We start from the raw sequence: 22,200 nt of genomic DNA on the forward strand, positions 1-22,200 counted from the left end.
TGCAGAATGTCTCCTTGGTCCAGACAGCAAGTCCAAGTCGAGGACTGACCTTTGTCCCATGCAGTATTAGGTGGTACTGGAGAATCCCTTTGGAGCTCCAAAAGTGTGAAGCCAGGTGTGACAGTATCAGAACATAACAGTATTTTATTCCTTCTTAAAATAATTTGATTCATCACAAGGTCTAACTAGGCAGCAACTAGATGAGTAGGAACCTCACAGGGAAGATTAGCAATGGGAGCTTAGGATTTAATTATATCTTTGCTAGGCTCGCTGCAGACTATAATATGATGCAAGTCACTCCAGTTAAAGTATGAAACAACAAAAAAAAACATTTTACTGTGAGGGTGGTTGAACACTGGAACAGGTTGCCAAGAGAGACTGTGGAGTCTTCATCCTTCAAGATATTCAAAACACAACTAGGCACGGTCCTGGGCAACCTGCTGTGAGTGACCCTGCTTGGGCGGAGGGGTTGGACTAGACAGTCTTACCTATCTTCCTTAATATTTTTGTTTCTGCTTCCATATTCTATTTAGGAAGCTGCTTTTTTGAGGGGTAAAAACCCTGAAATTCTGACTAAGATTTTTCTAAAGGCTTTACAGTTTGAAAATACATCATTAACCTCATCTTCTTGTACTTTCAGGTAGGGTTTTTTTTCCTGAAAATTGCTAATCAGAAATAGGCAAAATCTGTTCTTTCCTACTTGGATTTACTTTGAGTTTTGCAATTTAAGACTCAAAATAGTGTCTCACTCACAAGCACACAAGGACTGATATTTAAAAAAAAAAAAAAAAAAAAAAAAAGTTTTCTCTAACTCCAGGCAAGGAAGTGACATATTTCTAGTGGTAGCTATATCATCACTGTGTGACCATGCTCATAAACACTTTTGCACATCTGATGCCTTTTTGTCATTCAGTCAACATAGAAACCCATGCGTATACTATATTAATCCAAATGTGTAAATGAAGATACAACTGAAAGTGAAGTCCAGTGTTTAAAGCACTATTGCAAATGGGCTGCAAATATATGCTTTTTGGAGTACATTTCTATTTTACAGAATGGCTGCTTGAAACTCTAAAGTAGATGTAGATGATTTCTCGCATCTCTACTACTTGTCCTGTGGTGTGCTGAGCAAAATATATTTCTTATATTTATTCTGATAGTCTTCTTCAGTTTAATAAGATATACTTCTAAAGATGTCATTAAATGAAGCAGAAAAATTAGGGAAGAGCAGGGTAAAAGAGGAGAATATTTTTGCAGGAACAGCTTTGCTAAAAATTAGCTTGAAGATTTGCATCACTTTTTCTTCTAAAATGACATAGTAAAAGGGTATGTTTCTGGACTTAGGCTGGAGTGGAAGTATGAAAATCAAAACTGCTACTAGGCCAAAACTGTAATAATTTTGTCAAGGTTATTGCAATGCTATTGTCCAACTGTATGCAAATTCCTGCAATCTTAGCTCAAACCCATATTTAAATAATTTTACATATTCTTACAAAAATAAATCTAGTTCACAGGAAAAATAGTTGCTTGGTCTCTTTCAGATCCTTTGGCCTTTTAAGGAGGATTTGGGATCCATTATCAGTTAGTCTCTGCAGCACCATTTAATGGGAAATGTCCCCAGTGCACTCTCCAGTAAATACCTGGAGCTCAACAGCAAGCTCTCTCCAAGGTTTACATAAGCATTTTGTAGATGATAAAAGGAGAAAAGCAGGGGAAGAAAATGCTCTTCGTGCCTTGCCTTGGCATTTCTGCTGCCAGTGCTCCAAGCAAGGCCAGCTGAGGATAACGCCTGGGGTGACACTGCCCGCGTCCCTGCTCCCAAGAGCTGCATGGAGGCGGGGAACCGCATCGTCTCCCTGCCTCCCTCAGAAAGCTGCGGGCATTTCTGCTCTTCGGATTAGGAGAGGGGCACAGAGGCAGCAGCCGAGCTGGGCTGTGCAGCAGTTGTACAATGGCCATTCTTTCACTTTACAGAACTGTATTCAACCGTGCATGATTAATTCTTCCTCCAGTGCATCAATTATAGCCAGTGAGAGCACTTTTCCCCAGAAATACAATACTTTTCTTAGCTGCCAAAATCAGTGGGTATTTAAACTTCACAGGGCCTGAGTAGCCCACAGATCTTCAATAGCCCAAAAGCAGTCAGCCTCTCTGAATTCTTTTCTTTCACTCTTTTTTAATGCCTTGCAATTTATATTATTGTACGTCAATATTTTATCTCAAAGAAATGGCAAGAAAGATAGTGCTGTTCCTTCTCTAGGTGGACTGTGGTGATAGACAGCTAACAGTTTTTCACTTATCTGCAGGTGTTAAGGAGTTTCAAATTTGCTATGGAAAAGCATATAATTGTTCAGGCCAGAGTTCTCTGAAATTCTGTGAAAATATGACAATTCTAATGAATATGGATGGATGGTTACAGGCTAGCCTTAAATATCTGAGTCATTCATGCCAACCTGCTAACAACCTTAGAAGACCATCAAAAGCCTTTAGATAAGTTTAGGTGATAGCCTCTCTTTCTTTCAGTGTTGTCGTTCACTCTCCAAAGACAAAGAATGTCCTGTGTTTTCATTTCTGAAGTCATCGTTCTGTAGTTGTCAATTTAATGGGGGCACGAGGTAGATGAAAAAGGGAAAGGATTGCCATTGATTTCAGTGGTGCAGCACAGTTTTATCCATATGTGATACTGAGTAGAAGGTCCGTGTAGCTCCAGGGTCAATACCAACACTTCTGTCAATCTCAGTGGCTCATGATTCGATCTATAATGTTCAATCTAAGAGCACAGCATCTGGGACAAAACTTATGAAGAAAGATCAGCTGTTACTGAGGCCCTCAAACATGACCAGAATAGCAATAGCACTCCAAGCAAACCCTTCAGAGCACTGTCACCAGCGTCGCTGTGAACACTGACGGACACCTCTGTCCAGCTGAGGCTGGAGTTAATGGAAGCATCTGATCCCACTTCAGATGTTGAGCAGTGGATGGATACCAGCTGTCGGTTTTTCTGGAAATTTAGTGCCTTGTATGTGCCTCTGCCTTTAAATCACACTGTGCCCTGAGCTGTTAAATCAGAGTGGTACGCACTCCTGTGAGGAGGCAAGGAGGGTTATGTGTTTAGCATGCAGTTCTTGCGTGGTAGTACAATGGGAATTTTGAGGCGCTTCAGTCTGATCATTATCTCTATTTTAACATTCATTGCATAATGTCTCAGGCTAGAAGTGGTTTACAGGTCAGTATGCACGTTCTTTTAGAATATTTCTAAAGGGAATTACTGCATCACAGGAATAGGATCCTAAGCCTTAGGATCTTTCCGTGAACTCTCCTAAAAATTTGTTCTGCAGGTGACAGCAGTAGGGCATACCTAGTTGGGCATCAGGTAATGTTATAACCCCAGTTTCCTCACCTTGCTGACTCTTGGGCTTCTTCAGCCACAGATCTCGCGATGGAAGGGAGCAAGGTCGGATGCCTCTGCTTAGAAGCAGAGACTGCCCTGCCACAAGGAGCTGTCTGAGCCTGCAGACCCCGTCCCCTGCTCTCACACCGTAGCTGGGCACGGCCTGACCAACACGTCCTCCTCAGCTCCTCCTTATTTTGAATAGTGAGGACTCGGCCATTCTGCCCTTGACTCTGACTGTCATTCAGTGTAGTCCCCTCAGTTTTTCCCCAGTGTTACGTTTCAGAAGAAGACTCTTTGGTATCTTTCTCCTCCTTGACTTGTTTGGATAGAAAGCACCTCAAACTGCTGCAACACAATGCTTAAATACCTGTCCCTACCAGTGGTTCATTTGGGTTGCGGGACACTTGGAGGGCAGATTGCATTGCATGTGTGCCTCTGTGTTTTAATCCCCAGTGAGGAATCCCAGTGGTAAGAGAGCTAATTGTGATGCCTGGTTTGAGAGGTGTCAGGCAGAGGCTTAATTAAGGAAAGAGTCCTTTAGCATTCTGCAAAAATTGTTCTGTTGCATTCTTGCATGCTCTGCAGTTCTCAGTTTTGCAAAGTTGGCAATAAAATAGCAAAATTTTGGAATATATCATAGATTGGAAATCTCTAATGTTTCCTAGTGGTCAGGGCATAGGCCTGAAAAATCGGGTGTTTGGAATTCTCTTGCTTGAGGCAGTTCAGATTTTTTTCAGGTAAATAGTTCTAATGAGCGCAATGCTATGGGGTATGTATCTTGTACTAGCAGGGATTTAAGGCCAAGTGTTTCCTCAATAAAGGAGAAAAGGCTTTCTTCAGAGTGGGCCTTAAGATGCTTAGATGCAAGATCCAGAATAAGCTAGTAAGTAGGGTGCTGCGACCAAAAGATTTATAATCTGTTCTTTGTTCTATTCATTTACTACATCTTGGGCAAGTCAGATCTCTCTGTGCCTCAGTTTCCTCTCAGTGTTCCTCTGTGTTGTCTCCTCAAATAGGAAGCTCTGGGATTTAATCAATCAGTGTAGAATATGAAACACAGTGGAGTCATAAAAGAAATGATAACCTAAGTGTGATGTGGGACTTTTCATTTCATTAAATTTTCCATCTTATGTGAAAAACATTTCTGGTGTTGAGGAATGGGAGGCAGTAAAATATGCCTAATTATATTCAACTGTAGTAAGTCTATTTTAGTATAGACCTGTAATGTTACTCTGAAAAAGGTTGAAAAGTAACCCATAGTTATTTTAAAATTACTTATTCTTCTTCTAAAGCCATGTTCAAAAAAATAAAAGAACTGCTAGGCAAAAACGGAGAATGAAATTACTCTCAGAGAAGGCAAAATATACCATACATCAGCTCCACCTTAAAATCAATGGGGTGCCACCTTTATGTTTCTTGATACAATATCTTTTCCTTAGGTATTACAGGATATATGGCACACTTTCCCTTTGCACTTCTCATGCATGTTATTGTTGTGCCAGACACCAATCAAAATACTGTAATATCTTTTTTTTTAGCATTAGTATAATGCCTTATCTTACAATCACATGCTCCAGCCCTTGAGGAGCTGGCACTAGGCAAACTTGCTGAATAAATATTTAAATTGTTTTATTTTTTGTGACTGTAACCTGACTTTAACATCTGCTGAGTACGTAGGATGCAAGCAGGTGCTGATGCAGAAGAACTGATGGCTGCTCTAAGCAGGACATCTGCTCAGCTCTCCTCAGGTATCTTCTGATGTGTTTGGAGGTGGGCAGGGGGGCTCTTGCTGGCAGCACTGTTCAAACTGGGAAGGGAGGGCACAGCCAGCACCTCGCTTTGGTGGAAGTGCCTGCCTGCTCCGGCTGCAGTGGTGGGAATACGGTTTGAGCAGGGGAAACTTCCCTGGACAAGTCCCTGGAAAAGAGGAGGCTCAAAACCAGGCCTCATATACCTAAGCAAAAGCACAATCTTGTGTGTGTTCTGGCCCCAGACCAGAAGGAACTCCGTCATCAAGCATAATATACTTAACTAAGAACAAGTTGAATGAACTGGTAGGGAGAAAAAGTTAATTAAAGTAATTTTGCCTCTGAAAGAGGGAAAAAAACCTGTCCTAAATCCCTAGGAATAGTGTGATTTGTCATTTTAAAAGCTCTACATTTCTGTTCACTATTTATGTGACACAGTCCTACCTATTACACAGGCTGTTAAATTAAACACGACATCTCAGGAGTTGCGTTGTCCAAGAAGTTGTGCTGTAAAAAGGTACAGGAAAACACTGTAAGTCAGCCTATAATGCAAAAATATAGCTGTTCTATTAGTGACAGGGATTTTTTTCTTTTTTCTTCTTCCTGCTATTTGCTTTGCCCACGTGGATAATAAACATAAAGCAATCTGTTGTGTAGTCATGCATATATATGACTTCTAGAAACATAGCAAAAGCCTTTTAGCATTACTGTGGAGTACCAATAAAACACTTGTTAGTAGCTATTGCTATTTATGTACATTATGTTGGAGTTGGAGTGGAGGGTTTCCTTGTTGATCTGCACTACAAAGAATCAATTGCATCCAGGATGAGTTTTTAAAATTGTATTTTATAGTACGGATCATCCGATCTTTTTTAGTTCATTGATTAAAGCTCAGCAAAAAGTTATTCTCAAATGGAAAGCTCGCCAGTTTTGACCTCTTCCTGACTTGGCGGCGAAGAAAGCTTAAAGAAACCCAAAGCCTTTGCGTGATACTGCGCTTAGTTTTGTAACAAACAGCAAATGAGGACAACGTTTTGCCTCACAGGTAAGGCAGGGAGGACGGACGCTGGGTGAGCTACTTCAGTCGCACGCGGTGGCTGGCTATTTCTGGAGCCAAGTCGTAGCGCTCCTGATCAGAGGGCAGCACTGTCGTCAGCTGCAGGAACAACCAGCTCCCGTCACCTCACCTAAAAGAAGAGTTTCGGCCAACGCAGCAGTGCTGGTGTGAGGTGTTCTGGCACTCGCAGCACGCGGTCCCCCGGTATCTCCTTCCTTTACCCTTCTCCCTTGCCCTCCCCCTTCTCTCCAGGGCAATTTCTCATGACTTGGCACACTTTGCAACAGCTACAAGCCAGCAGCCGCTCATTCCGGGCAGCGGTTTCCAAGGGGGCTGGCAGCTATTTGATGCCTTTTTTTCCTCCTTGCCCTTGCTAAGGCTCTGAGCAGAGGTAGTAGCTTCCATCTTCTTCCTGAACTGTCATTGGGATCGACCTTAACTTAGCCAAATGTTTTATATCACTATGAGAAATGGAGAAGGAAGTCTTTGCAGGCATGTAAACAAATCTCCCCTTTGCTCTCCCTCTTTCTGAAGCCCCTGATTGAGAAATTTTCCAAAAAAAAAAAAAGTGGTCTGGTTAGTTTGGCTTTGCTGGTGTTCATGAACAGTGTAGTTGCTGTAGTAAAGACTGGAGGTGGCACAGAAATGGAGAATCTGTCTGAAATTCACAGATGTTAAAAGCTTGTGCCATCTGCCAAAACAGTTAGATGCATTAGACCAAATTCAGCAAAAGGAGAAAATAATGTTTCAGGTAGGAACTAGGGAGGAAACATTTAAAGTAAACATAAATCTCTGACACTAATTCTGTAAGCCGAGGGGGACAGGAAGCAAACAAAGTCATATTCTGTGGAGACTGGAAAGTCCTTCATATAATGAAGCTGCTGTGTTGCTTGTTTCTTGCTTTGAGTAGGTAATTGAGGCAATGCCTATCACAAACCCTTTCTTTACTATCTCAGTCCAACTAGGATTTATAGTTGCTCCGAAAGTTTTTGTCTTCTGCCTTCAACCACGAGGAAATCTCCTACGTGATTCAGCAGATCAACAGAATTCATTCAATTCATGTAGCAGAAAAAGAAATCACAAAACATCCCCTGTGATTAAATCAATCTGGTGACATTATGTTCTGCTCGTAGACATTGTGCAATCAGAAAAGGGCTAAATTCTTCAAATAGGTTCTTCATTGTGCACTGAACTAGCAGCTTGCTTTTTCCACCATGAGTTAAACCATTGTACTAAAAGTAAAACTGCACATCAAAGTACAAAGATCATATTGTGTGGGTTTTTTTTTTTTGTTTTTTTTTTTTGTCAAAAGTGATGGTAAATGTCCTCTTACTTTTACAATTTTCTTGTAGTATTAGGTTTGCTAGAGCTGACCTATGCTCCACAGCAACTCCTGTTCCTGGACTTTATAGCAAGTAGGGAAGAGAGGTAGCTTCTGTGGGCTGGGCAGTGCCTTGTCCTGCTCTCTTTGCGGAGCTGAACCCAAGGGTAGTGGCTGCCTCACAAGCCCTCTTCCCTAGGCGCCTGTCCCGGGGTGAGTCATTTGCGGTGACGCACCAGTGCAAAGCACAGACTGCACGATGCGCGTCTCGCCGAGAGCTGCACGGGATGCGGGCAATGCATGGGATGCGTCGAGACTTGGAGATATAATGGGTTCCACTGTTGGCACGTTTTTCTTCTGCTTACATAGGTGCTGATGCAGCACTTCATGGAGCCTAGCTTGTGTTTTATGAACATTTTGGGGAAGTGAAACAATACATTTTATGAACTTACTTTTTATTATATTAGTTCCAGTCCCATTATTTTCTGGAAAAAGATGGAGACATTTAATAAGATTAGTTACCCTTGAAGGTATCTTAGAGATTTTCTTTCAGTAGATAACGAGCTCATAGTCAGTAATCTAAAGAGGAAGGTAGTCATCCCATTGCTGTTGAAAGCTATATAAAAATGACGAGATGTCTAATGATAAAAGTAATTACGTTGTATATAATTAACAGACATTTCTCAACAATTGCCATTAATGCTCTTGGTAAGATGATTTGGCTAGTCATTTGCTATCTGACTTCAGTCGTATTTCTCTTACACATGAACATCACGGATATTTTATGTGGCTGAGTGAGAATCCCATCTGAGGAAATAACACGACTTTAAATCACTGGCTTCTACCTAACTCATTCCCTTAGCCTTCCAATACCTAGAACTAGCAGAAAATTTCCATTCTCTGCCTGTTGGGAAAGATTCATTCTCAGGTATTTGCTATGCTATGTTAAACTCAGAAATGTTTTTGTGATCTTTTGGCATCACTAACTAATCTTTTTCTATGGTTTTTCATCGTTTCCATCATGTAAACTATTGAGCTTACTTACAACAGGGATCATCCTAAAAACAATATTTGTATCTTACACAAACTTGATTGTGAATTTTGATTACTGAGTTGGGCTGATATTGAGCTTAGGGGTAAAATACTCCTTTTGCTGTGCCTACTGTTTTTGAGATGCTTTTATGATAGTGGATTAGCCGTGAAGTCTGTTTATTCAGCTCCTCCTCTTTGCATTAATAGTCCTGCCGTCTGTAAACCATGTCACATGGAATTGTTTTCTGGGGTGAACTCTCCTGCCCCAATAAACCTCTCTGATAAGGCTGTGATATTGGCTTTATGATCCTGGAGAAGAGATGCGATGCTCCATCAAAACATGTCCCTCACTGAACGCTGAAGGGCTGTTTCCCAGAAGATGGTGCTCTTTCCCTGAGACTACTGATGGAGACCTTGTAAGTGAGGTATCTAAAATTTGGAAATTCTTACAGATGTCAATGAATTCTTCTTACTGGCTGAGAAAAAGAAGAGAAAATGAATATGTTGATAATTGATATTGTATTTAAAAAGAGAACTTTTAAGAGTCTTTTCTCCCTCAGTAATTGACACTTCTTAACTATAACAATGGTGCATGAAAGTAAGTGCAGTTACCTAAGGGTCCAAATGCCAAACTTACTTTTTTCCCTTGGAAGCAGCATACAGCTCCTTAGAAGACTTGGACATATATAGCTTTGCAATTTCCTTGGGGCTTATCACTTGATTAGAAAGATGATGATTTGTCTTATTGACAGCATTCACTCTTTTTTTCCTTGAAGCAAATCCATTAGTCTTCAGGGTAGAGGGATGTTTATTTCTGGTGTGCTTTGGTTTCTAACTGTGAATGATAAGACTGAGAGGGACCTGAAATTCCTAAGTGAAAAAGTAAAGAGCATAGAGAAGATTGAAAGAAATATATAGATATTCGTTCTTGCTAAAGTAAGGATAGTTTGTGTGAATCCACAAATCATTCAAAAGGCATCTGCTGTGTTGGGACCAGAACAGCAGAGCCCTTCTGATATCAGATGCTGCAGTAAATAAGTATACTGGACATTGAAAACATTTTTAATATCCTTACATTTAAAATATTTTTATTTAGTGTCTGATCATCTTTCCTTAAACTCACCATTAACACTCCTCCTTTCCTTCCATGTCTACCCCCAGACTTGGGGTAAGGCTGTTGGTCTCTTTAAAGCCTGGACACAGCATGAAGGAACCTGTATGGAAAGTGGACAAAATATTGTTAATGACACCAGATAACTGGCAATGTCTCAGCTTCCAGTATTTTGGACACTATGTGCATTTTACTTTTTATTTCATTGCTCTAGATCAGATATTCCTGTTTTACAGCTCATGTGTTATCTAAACTGCAAAACAGATTATGAAGAAGGGAAGTTTTGCAAGCTCTGACGTGGTTGTCATGACTACCTAAGCCACTTTGCTGGTATGCTAAAAGTCTTTCACTTTATCTGTCTAGCTTTTACACAAACAACATTTTTTTTTTTTGCATGAAAATGAAGAAATGGGGCTCAAGAAACATTTTTAAGAGCAAATATATATGTGTGTGTGGTATCCAGGTGAAGTTAAGGTTCTTTTTTTTCCAAAATCAAATAGAATATGTGTTAGGTGCCTTGAGACTGTGTGAGAGAGGCAGGTCAAAGCTATTTTGCTCTACTTTTGGCTGAACTGACAAGATCTGAAGTCCTAGCGATCAGAGCTACAAATGATCAAGCGAAAGAGGGCTCCTCTTACTTATCGTTAGATGCAGGCATCCTCTATGAATGCTGTCAGCATTCAAAGAACTCTAATTCTTTATACAGTTTGAAAACTTTTCATTCCTGCCACATTGCCTCTTTCCTTTGCACTAATTGGGATATTTGCAAAGCCTGCCCCACCTCTTCAGCATTGAATTTTCTCATCAGATGCAAATCAGGGGGGTCTGCCTTTCTCTTTTGCCCAGCTGGAAAAAAGGAGGTGAAGGGAGTGGAGCAACAGAGGGATACATGTGACAAGTTGCTTTAGAAGTTCCCATGCACATCATTAAAATCCAAAAGAAGCTGTGTGCTAGTATCAGGCCATACATATACCATGTTCATTGAAATTTGCTAGAACCAGACCATAAATAATCCTTTCCATTTCTTTGTCTGTGCCCCACTGAGTTCTCAAGTGTTATACTTTACTGTCAGAGTGGCCCAGACAGACCATTAACTTGTCCAAATGAGAATCTCAGCTGTGTTGGTCCTTCAAGTGTGATTCAAGAAGGGGCTGTGAATGTGTGTACATTTTGTGTGTGTGTGTGAGAGCCTTGCAGTTCATAGGAATCTGATCAAACAAGCTTTCTGTTGCTTTTATTTCTTTCCACAGCGACTGGTCAGGTTCTTTGAGGGGGAGCTATTTCACTCCTGCTTGGGTCACTTGGTCATTCAAAGTGGGAGAAGTTGCAAGTTCCTGAGAAGCGAAGGAATTTCTGATCTTGAGGAAACAAATATTCCAGTTGTGTCAGTCAGGAGATCAAATACAGAAACAGTTCTCACCAGCAGGAAGAATTACAGAGAGGCAGGGAGGCCTCTGCAGGAACTCAGTGCCTAGGCTTCCCTTTTGTAGCAATGTAATATCTGTGATCTCAAGGAAATGTACTGTTCTAAAACTGGGATGTGAGCCAAACTGTAAAATAAAGCCAGTCTCAATAACTGTGTTAGACTGCAACTGCAATAGACTGCAAGCTTTGGGGGGAAACATGGTGACAATAGCCAGAAAATACTGACTGCATCATCATCATCGTCATCATCATTCTTATTACAGATGTCACTAATACTATTCCTGGATATCTTTGCTAGTTCTATTAGCTATGTTTCAGCATGTACATGGTTACAGAAAGGGGAACATAGGCTTGAATTAGGCACCTGCCCTGCTAGGTCTTCAGGAGTAGCCTCTTTTTCTCTGTTGACTAGGAAGGAGCCTAGAAGGAAGGGCCTTTTACTGAGGGTTCGTGAAGTTGGGACAAATGGGATACGTGAACATCCTCTTGTCATATGCTCTCAGGAAAGTGCAGTTAAGCCTCCAAATCAATTTTTTGCCTTTTCTTTAAAGGAACGATTTGCTAAGTGACAGGCTTATGGAACATTTACAAGGAAATAACCAGAAGTATGAATAGCATAAGTCTGAATGTTAACATATTCCTGACACTTTTTCAGGCAAGATCATGAACATAAACCCAATAGGTAATCAAAATGATATAAAAAAAACTACTAAGTATGTCTGAGAAATGGAAGAGATCTAACATGTAGGCACAGGGTCTCCAAAACAACGAGGGTCAGTTTAAGATAAAGTTTTGTTGCTAGGAAACTGTAACCATGAAATAGAAAGGCTGATTATTTGAGGTACTTAAGAGATGATGAAAAAAAGACATCTCAGTGTCTGTGTTATATCAAAATCATACAACACAGCTATTTTGGAAAAACTAAATAAAACACAACAATATAAATCCCAAACAAAAGTAAAACCAACTCAAGTGCAAATGGTCACAGACTCTGATTTAAAGTTTGATTATAAGAATATAACTGGAGTTAATCATTTAGATCATCCAGCAGTAGGTCATTTCAGGAGGAGGAGGAGGAAGATAGGAAAACAGAGGTTAAATCTATGCAGCTGTATCATTCTTTTAGCAATGAATCAGCATAAACCTATTGGGCAATGGAGAGCTCAGGAGACTAGCGTTTATGAAATCTCAGCATACACTGCTCTGTGCTTCTCTGACGACCTTGAAACTTCTGCCATTACAGCATAAGAAATGCTCTTAGTTCCAGGTGAGCATCAAGAAGGAAAACTTGGAAAGAAATCTTAACAATTTCAGAAAAATCTGAAAGAAAATAAAACTTAAGGAAATAATGATATAATTTGAGAAGATCCAGTGGTCTCAGTGCCGTGATACCACTGAGCAAATGGAGTGCAGAGGTGCAGCGTAAAGTTCTCTAGCTACATTGCAATGGTCAGAAGGCTAGCAGGACTCAACAAAAGCTCTTCAAAATTTAGGAATCTCCCACGAAGAGAGTTAGAGAGAAGACTATAAAAACTGCAGGGACCACATTTCCCATCATTGTAGATGGTGCCCATTGTCAACCTTGACTCATTATGCAAGCTTCATGAAAAATGTTTTGAAGAGCACAGTGAAACCTTGAGAGCTAGATATCTGGTCATGAAGTTGTCTCTAAATGGTAAGAGGAAAAGAGCAACTTTTGAAAAGTAAACGCTGTGTTAAAACTCTTCTTTCATGTTCCTCTGGGAAGGCTACTATGGTCAGAAGGGGGAAAAAAAAGTGCAGTCTAACCCAGTAAGATAGTTTTGCATTCCTCATTGTTCTCACCACCCTGATAAAGCTGGCAGATACTTGTGTAAAAGAAAACATCTTCATACTGCTTCTGTACCTGGTACGGACACTAAGGAAGCTTCAAATAAAACTACTTGTATATGTTGATCTGCTTCTGTGGTAAGAATCTGGATTTCCCACTTTTATAAAAGTATGATTCCTTTCCCAGAGACCACAGTAAGAAAAGCCACTCAAATTCTAGGGCAGCTGCAATCTGGAAAACCCCAAAATTGAAATCATAGAAGTCTTCAAGGAAGTACCTTACCCCTCATCCCATCATGGACACAAATACCCTTACAAGATTTTTAACTTCTGCTCGCACAAACGTAATTCAGATAGTTGTTTCCTAATGATATTCTCAGAAGGGAACTCTTCTTGTTTTTTTTTTTTTTTTTTCTCTGCTTGCCTGTCATGATCCCTTACCTTTTGTTTCTAGCATATCTCACTGAATTGACGTTCACAAAGGGTACTGCAGGCCAGTGACGGGAAGGGGTGGTGAGGGAAGACCATACGCTGCAGGCTAAGAGTCTCTGCTGTGAAGTGTGTGTTGGAGTCAACAGTTGCATCTTTCTCAGTTGATTGAATATTAAGTGTTTTCTTCACCGTTTATATTCTGTTTTGTTTAGGGTTTTTTATTGATATCTGGAACTTAGTTGTGAAAGCTTGCAAGTCATGAAAAAGTAGACTATTCAATAATGATGTAATAAAATCAATAATTTATGATAAGCATACTTAAAAATTGTAAAATGTAATTTAGTTATTTTGCTGGGGAGAAGAGGTAAAGAAATGAGTTGTGCTTGCTTAACTTAATTTTGGTTTCTTAGCAAGAGGTTTATAATTACTTTAAGTAACCATGTTATTTGTTTTCATTAGCAGTAATTGACCAGTAAACATGATACTAACATATTTTCTCTAGGAAAACTTCACCAGTAAATCTCTGTAGTAAGGAATTCTCACCAAAAATATTATATAGAATAGATCTCAAATATATCATCTTTGAGACTGGCCATCCTTAATCTGAACTGCAATAGCTGTCAAGGTCTTACCTGAGCAGTAGCACTGGTCCAAGGTGCGATGGTGAAAAGGGCCAAGAGGCAGCGCTAACTGACAGTGTCCAAAAGTGTGGACTTTTAAAGATCCGTGCCAGGGAGGTGTGATATGAAGCCTGTATTAAAAAGACAGCAGCAGGATGCTGAGCTCATGCTGTTTGTCAGCCTCAAAGGTGGAGGGTGCAGGTCCACCCATGTCAGTGCCTGGTACTGCAGACTCCAGAGTCTGGGACTTCTGCCCTGTCCATTAGCTCAGAAATCTGCCCCCAGAGGCTATAATATTAATAAATGTGCTGAGATACAGGCACATACTCAAAAATAACACCCTTAAACCTAGAGCTAGGAGAATGTGATCAAGGAAATTAATTTTTATGGGTATTTCGTATCTAACATGTTTTCATTGTTTCATTTGACTGCTATGCAAGAAACATAAAGTTGGGCTGGGTTCCTTTTTTTCCTCTATGTGGAAATAAAAACATTATATTAAAGATGCCAAATGGTTATACACAGGGCGTTCCTTCTCAGAGACTGCTAGTGACTTTATATACAGTCATTATTCCCACCATATACTGGGCTACACAGAAGCTGTATCAGACAAAGGGGGGCAATGAGCATAGGACTTCTGATTCGCAACCAAAAATCTTAGCTATAGGTCTCACTAACTCTCTAAATTTTGTTTCCCAACTCTCATGCTCGGGTTTGAGTCCTGGCTCTGTTCCAACATTGTGTTTGGATTAGATGGAGGTGCACAATGTGTTCTTCTCTTCCTCCTCCCAAATGGATAGGAAATCCAGGTGAATGGATCAGAAGAAAGTCATAAAGCACTCAAGCCAGGTTCTTGATCTGGATAACAGCAAAGTGTATTTTTTCAGTAGTGCACCTTAGCTGCTGTTCTGTTGACAGAAACCAACCAAGAGAAGATCTATCTGGCCTGGTTTCCTTAAGAGCAGGTGATAAAACTATTTGTCACTGGGTATTTGCTTAGGTAAAAAACATAGGCTGCTGATATTTATTCAGTTTCTTCAAACGCTAAACAAAGAGCCCCCATTTTACCTTCCCCAGAAGAACAACACAACATCTCTGAGCACAAGAGAAATCTCTGGTGTTGTTCTTTTACTGCCTATAAAAGCCATCCCCTAGCAGAGTCAGTAAGGAGCACCCAATCATCTGCAGATCTTGAGCAACATAATGAATTGTTCAGCTACTCACAGGTGACAAATGCTTGGATGAAGTCATCCAGCAATTTAAAAAAATGAAAAGAACTGGTAAGAATGAAAATTTCTTCATAGACAAGTATCAAACAGAAATCCATTTTAGAGAACTTGCTCTGAGTATCTTACTCCCAAGTGGCTGCATAGTGAGAAGTTACAGAAAAGGCCACTGAGAAGGAAATGAAGAAAACATCAGAGAATTGTAGTTAGCTGTTTGCTTTACTCTCTATTCAGTTGCGTTTTGCTATGAGGAGACTACAAGAAAGCAAACAGCATCATCACCGGCAATGCCAATTGATTAGTTCACTGTGTTGCACCAAATTCTTCATTGCACTGGTAGATGACAAGAATGGTTCATAACGGGAATTTTCAGGAAAATGGCATTGCTTGCAAACTCGAACATTACTGATTGTTCACTCAGTTAACAGATGAGTGTTGTTCATGGAGCAACCAACTATCTGCCACAAATAAGTGCATTTTTTCAGGATAAAAAGGCAAGCTGAGGATTACAAAGACCAACTCTCTTTAGCTCCAAATAATCCTTCTTTCAGGTTTCTTACCTCTTCTTAAAGACTTGGAATAAATAACATATTGATTTCCCTTAAAACTGAAGAACATGTTCTCTGTTAAAGTATTCACATTGCTTAAAAAAAGAGTAAGGATTATTTTGCTTTTAAGCCTTCCTGTACCGATGTGAAAAGATGTCTATCCTGCCAAATTTATCTATGAACTTAGAGATTTCAAACAGGAAATACATACATACATATTATATGTATGTATATATTTAACCTGTTCCTGTGGGGATTACTTCTTTGTTGCTAGCTGGAAGTGAAAGTATATTTGGAAAAAAACTTTATTTTGGAAAGCACTTCTTTGTATGATTACATGTCAATGCATGTACATGGAGTTCAGAGGAGGAAGAAGGCCCTTATGTTTTCGTCAGCACAGGGGTTCTTCCAAACTAGAGGATTCACATTTAGACCTAGTCTTTCTCCAGTGGTGAAAGTTTCCAGTTTTTATGGCTTCTTGTATTAGATTCACATAACCCAGCAAAAGATAAAGGAGGAGCTGGAAGAAGGTAAACCCTTACAACGACAAGTCCTCAAACCAGCAGCATCTCACTCTTCCTAGAGTTTCAATTTGCTTGAAAGATGGTGAAGTATAGGAGTTTAGTAGAGGGCATGGAGAAAAAGTCCTGTTTCCTGTCTACAGTGACTGACCTAGCTTAGCTTAATCCTAAATCGCTCCTGTCATTGAAGAGTCCCTGCACACCAATGCAGAGTTTTGGGAAAGCCAGGATGTCGGTTACCTCAGTCACTTGTGCTCTTTTTCCTTCCCAGCCTTCTGTTTGAACTGTCTCTTGTGCTAGTGATATCTCTAAAGGAGAAATGGATATATGTGTGTGTGTGAATATATGTTATGTGTAGTCTTTTTCTCTGTGGAATATGTTATTATATAGCATGTGATTTCTTAGTACTGAACTCCCAGCATGTCCATAACATCTTCGTGCATTTAGACAGTTGGCATGTCACCTTTCTTTAAAGTGCCTTGTTTCAGTAGAATCCTGAAGTAAATTCCCAGGAGCTGACCCACAACAAAATGTATTATGATAGAACAAAACAGATACGGATCACCTGAGGGGGGATTAATTGCTGAAAAACACCTGGTTTACTGGAAGACATAATTGAAGTGCTTGCCACTTAGGCTTCTCTTTACTTCTGGGTTGACTTTCTCTTAAATCCTCATCGTTGATGCTCTGTCTTGAATCATTTACCTCATCCAGAATTAAACAGGATGCACTAAGTGGGGAAAGAAATAGACATTGGAAGGTACCATTAACGCTCTTTATCCTGCAAGTGGGATATTTGGTAGTCAACTAGAGATAAGCATAATATGTGTAATACTTCACCATTTCTGGTATTTCGATTTTCAAAAGTTCTTCTGTACTTAGGACACTACTGCTGTATCTAGAGCTCAGTTGTTGCCTGTAAGCTGTTTAAATATTAAATGTTAATTGATTTCTTATCCTGGTGAACTCAATAGCTTCAACCAACTAAAGCCTCTGCATAAAAAACCTCAGTCCTTAAGGAAACAAAGTGATTAGGCCTGGAGGAAGATTATTGCGGAATAGCTTTGGAGAAAATGCAATAGACATTAAGGCAACAAAAGTGCTGCATGATGCTAAGAAAAGTAGCTTAAAAATAATTTCTTGAATTGTTCTGCAGCTCTTTTGAGATCGAACTCTGGTGTCATTGGATCCACTGGTAAAGGAGCTTGATTTTCAGGGAATATTCATGCTAAAAGAGTTTAATCCAGAGAAAAGTAAACCATGTTCTGATGGATAAGATTCCTGAGTAAGGTAGGTCTTAACTCTGAGACTGGAGCTAAAGGATGTTTCCTTTTCTTGTGGCTTGGTTTATGTCCCTCTTGGTGGCTGTAGTACCAGTTACAAAGAGTTTACAGGAGAGATTATTCAGTTGTGTGTTCAGCCCTTGGAGGTCTTCAGACAAGAAACCAAGGAAAGAAAGCATATACTTCTGCAAATGCAGACCCTTATTCTCTCTAGCCCTGGCCCTTTCATTGAAATGCATAACCTGTCAAGTGTATTTCATAAGTCAACTGACTTGTCACGTGTTTAAATGTACAGTGGATTGGAGTCCAACTCACATACCGATGTTAAAGAAATTTCCCTCTGCTTTTTTTTTCCTCTGTAACATGCTTATTGCATAGCAGTATATCTGAGACCAGTGTAAGTGCAAGTTCAAGCGTTGAACAGAGAAGAGCCCATTTTTCAAAATAGACTTAAATTTCTTCAGAGTTTGAGAAGGTCCTGTGTTTTAAATTAATATCTGTTTACCCATCCATATCAGGTTACAAAATTTAAAGTTATACGCTTTTATTTTCTCACATAACTTTTTCACTGTCTTGGTTCGATATCAATCTTCAGGCTATGTTTTTCCCTTTATTTTAAAATTGTCAAACATCTTACCTCGTTTTCAAATGAGCGCACTCCTAGTTAATAATTTACTTTAGCAAACAGTTCTTGCTGGGTTGTTACATTGAGCCAATTCTTATTAGTATTCTTACATGTGCAGTAAGTGTTCTCCTGGTTTTGAAGTTGATGTTACATCTCTTTAGCCACTTATAAAATAAAGGTAAGTGAATTAGTATTGATTCCCTTACTTGGAATAACAGGAATGCAACGTAGTAGCCTCTACAAATCACTAAGACATTCCACACTGAGGATGGAATCTAAAAAATGGAGAACTTGGGAATTTTTGTATTGCTGAAGGCACCATATATGGCAGGCAGCTAGTTAGGCCTTGCTTCTCACATGGTGAATGAGAAATATTTATAGTTGCTAGATATAAAATGTGTTCTCCTCTAAGTCACATAGTCTCTAGAATTATTGTTCTTTCCTATATTGCATTCATTAATATGGATTTAATTCATTATTAATTAATCATCATTAATTCATTAATATGAATTGCATTCAAATGTGCATTAATATTTTACAAGTTTTACTCAAAGTTCACACTCGTATTTTTTTTATTAAATTGTATGTATACTCATAAATGAGAATATGCAAAACACTGAATCCATCAGATGCAATTTCTTCTTCAGAAAATCAGCATGCAGTTCAACAGGAACTTTAGCAACAATTTTAAGTGAGTAGCTATCACTTCCCATCAACTGGTACCTCACATCCGTGACAGTGTCTGTCAGTGTCATACAGTGCTTTGGATTGGTTTTGTGTGCGGGATCTAATTCTTGTTGTACACAGAAATCTGTTGCTGTGACACTCCCTAAGCTGAATGCTGAATACAGGAGTGGAATCAAAGGGCTTCGCTAGTGATGTGTGTTAGCGTAGATACATCATGAAGCCCACTCTGAAGCTCAAGGGAAGTATACAGATGACTAAACCATGATACCTCAGGAGGAGGGGGAGAAACCTCTGAAGTTGATCACTGAGTGTATGTAAAACTAAAAGGAAAGCTGTGTAGAAGTAAGCCTGTGCCAGAGACAGCATAGTGAGATAACACGGTGCAAAAGGAATCGGAGGGGCCCCGCCAACAGGAAAAGCCAAGAAAGACATTTTGAGTTCCATTGTTTGGCTCAGGATTGAAATGTTAGATGCCATTTGTCTACAACCCAGTCTACCAAAGAAATGGAAGAGCAAGAGAAAGGCTTTCAGGTTCTGGTTCTCCACTGGAAATATCAAATAAGGGCAGGAGAGCTCATGTGACTTTTATTAGTTTTGCTGAGCAGGTACCACCACCATCCCCTCTGTAATCCTTCTGCTGTCAGTTTGCAGTGTACCAGGCCTTTATATCTGTTCTTTTGTATCTTATATTCTTCCCTTTCTTAATTCTTCACAGCACAATGTACACAGTTGGAAGTATCTACCTATGGTATTAAATCGCAAGAAATTCCCAGTGCAACAAGCGGGCGGAAAAGTTGGGAAGTGCACAAAATGAACTAATGAAAGTTGCCTTGAAAAACTTAGCTCAATGGGGAAATACATAACTGGGATGAATTACATCCAGAGATCTATACACTCGTGAAAATCAGTTCATTGAATCACGAAATAATTCAGGTTGGAGGGGACTGCAGAAGGTCTTTATTCTAACCTCTTCTATAAAGCAGGTTGATCAGGCATGATTTACTCTTGGTAAATCCATGCTGACTGTTCCCAATAGCATTTTTACCTTTGTGTGTCCAGAAGTGTGTTCCACTTTCTCCATAATTTGCCAAGGGACTGAAGTGAGGCTGACCAGCCTTTAGCTCCCTGGATTGTTCTTTTTGCTGCTTTTGAAGATGGTGCAACAACTGCCTTTCTCCAGCTGTTGGAGACCTCCCCCAGTCTTTACAGTCTTTCAGAGATGATAGAGAGTGGCCTTGCTACAGCATCAGCCACTTCTCTCAACACCCTGAGAACTAGAGGGTTCCAACAAATCAAATATTAATTTCTTGAACGTGTTTTAGTGCATCTGTATCCTTCTGAGCTTTTAAGAAGAAAGTAAGACCTGTTCTGGCTCTGTGGAAGGCATTTGAGGAGCTCTTTATAGCGAGGGTAGCCATCATGGGAAAAGCTTCCTATCTGTGTATTTTAGAACATGGACATAGTGGTCAAAAGTATGCCTAAGCACTTGTATCAGTGTCTGCCTTTACAGGAGAGAGAAGCACTGAGATGGTCTCTTTGACCTAGACCAGAGCTACTCTGGGCTCAGTTCAGGGCAGGGAGAGAAGGGGGAGGAGAAAAAAAACACCAGTTACTGATATAGATTTAGGAGTAGAACTGGAAAATGTTAACCATTTTCCTCTCTTTTCCCGTTCAGTTGAGCAGGCCAGGAAATTAATTACTGTTGGTATGGGCTAAAGGTGCATAAATGCAGCTATGGTTGAAGAGGAAAAAAAATCTAAAATTGTTAAGGTTTTCTGAGCAACTTCTTTCTTTTCCTACCCAAATAATAATTCCCTCCCTGAGCCACACATAGGCTAAATACCCCTTTTTTTTCTTACAAACAAACACCAAAACATCAAGGCACATGTTTATATCCTATGCTGGTCAATTAACAGAAATCATATCGTGCAGTACTGAAAATCCTCTTGCAAGGGACTAAATACCAAAGTTGCTGTCATAAGAGTTGCCCATGCTTAAAAAATAAAAAAGAACAAAATAAATACACTGAAGTAGCTTTTTTCATTAAGAAATGCTTACCAGCTCTGCTTCTCAGCTTATCAACCTACTTTGTATGAAGTATTTGACTAGCTACAGGAAAGTATTCTTGGGTGTACTTTTCTTGGTAAAGGTTACACAAATATTCAAAAAATGTCATGCACAGCTTTCACTGTGCATGTAAGACCTAATCAAATTGCACCAAGGAAATGAACTTTTTCAAAAGTAGAAAAAATTAGTATTGCAAATGTTTAGCTTAAAAGACCAATGTTTACACAAGGAGCTGAATTTTGACAGAGAATTATTCTTCATTCAGCTTTGCTAAGTATGCTTCTTTCATACTCCATTGCCTAAGTTCTCTTAAACTTAAAACAAAATTGCATATTCAATGAAGGGCCAGTTTAATATCACTTGCTACTTCTGGCATTCATGAATCATGTGTCCCTCCAATCAATATGATAGACTATGTCACAAACTGCTAAGTGTGTTTTCCATAAAACCAGGCCTTATGTGTTGCAATTAAAGTAGTAAGGGTATCATTCAGTTCACAGATGTATGTCATTTATTGATTTATTAAATCCCTTTTAAAAAAATCTGGAAAAGAATCAGCATCTTTCTGGTTGCTGTTCATATGCTGTGGGTAGAGACAAAAAATTAGAAGCTACTGATGGGAAACTAGTGAATAGCCTATCAGTTCCAGAGTGTGACCATTCTTTTTTAGTAACTAATAATTAACATATGTTTCAGAGGATAAGAAAAGAAAGAAACTTTTATTCAGAAAAATCTTTGCCTACCTTGCAGTGTCCATAAGAAAAGTGCTTCTGTCTGTAATCCAGAAATTTATGAAAGCATGTAGCTCTGTCTTCTTTATTCTGTTTAGAATAAAAATGATCTGTATTAAACTAATAATAAAGTGATATCCTTTTTGTCACATAGGGTTATATGAAATCAAACATCTGTTATAGTTTTCAGTGCGGCATCCCCCTACTTCTATAGATGTTCCTCAAATAGTTCTTCAGTGCTTTTATTTCTTCAATGCTTTTGAAACACAAGTCAAAACAAATTTATTTATTCAAGATCCTCTTGTTTTTGTTGCTGTTAATTCTGTGATGGAAACAAATTCTATAGCAATTCTCAATGAATGGTAGGTGAATAAATTTTCATTATTTTGTTGTAAATATTTTTACTTCCTATTTTTTAGTTTCTCATTAAGGATGAGTTCAGGGGTAAGTTAACTGAATTCAGTAATCCAAATTATATTTGGCCAAATAACTGAAAAGTATAATTTCTCATTAAAAAAAGTTGTGTACGTGACCAGTTTTATATTGAAAGGTTTAAAATTTTT

At 39.3% G+C, this 22,200-nt stretch overlaps 1 long non-coding RNA gene across 2 annotated transcripts in view; it reads left to right on the plus strand.

Moving 5' to 3' along the window:
* LOC135327967 (uncharacterized) overlaps positions 1–22,200 on the plus strand; it is a 134,950-nt gene that overhangs the window by 60,818 nt on the left and 51,932 nt on the right. Inside the window, exon 1 of one of the 2 annotated variants that reach the window (XR_010388662.1) lies at positions 5,068–5,142. The exons of the other annotated variant lie outside the window; for it this stretch is intronic. This is a non-coding gene — a long non-coding RNA (uncharacterized LOC135327967). Of the gene's footprint in view, positions 1–5,067; positions 5,143–22,200 lie in introns of those variants that run through there. 2 annotated transcript variants of the gene reach the window in all.

The sequence above is a fragment of the Dromaius novaehollandiae genome, chromosome 3 (genome assembly GCF_036370855.1).
Source record: "Dromaius novaehollandiae isolate bDroNov1 chromosome 3, bDroNov1.hap1, whole genome shotgun sequence".
NCBI lineage: Eukaryota > Metazoa > Chordata > Aves > Casuariiformes > Dromaiidae > Dromaius > Dromaius novaehollandiae.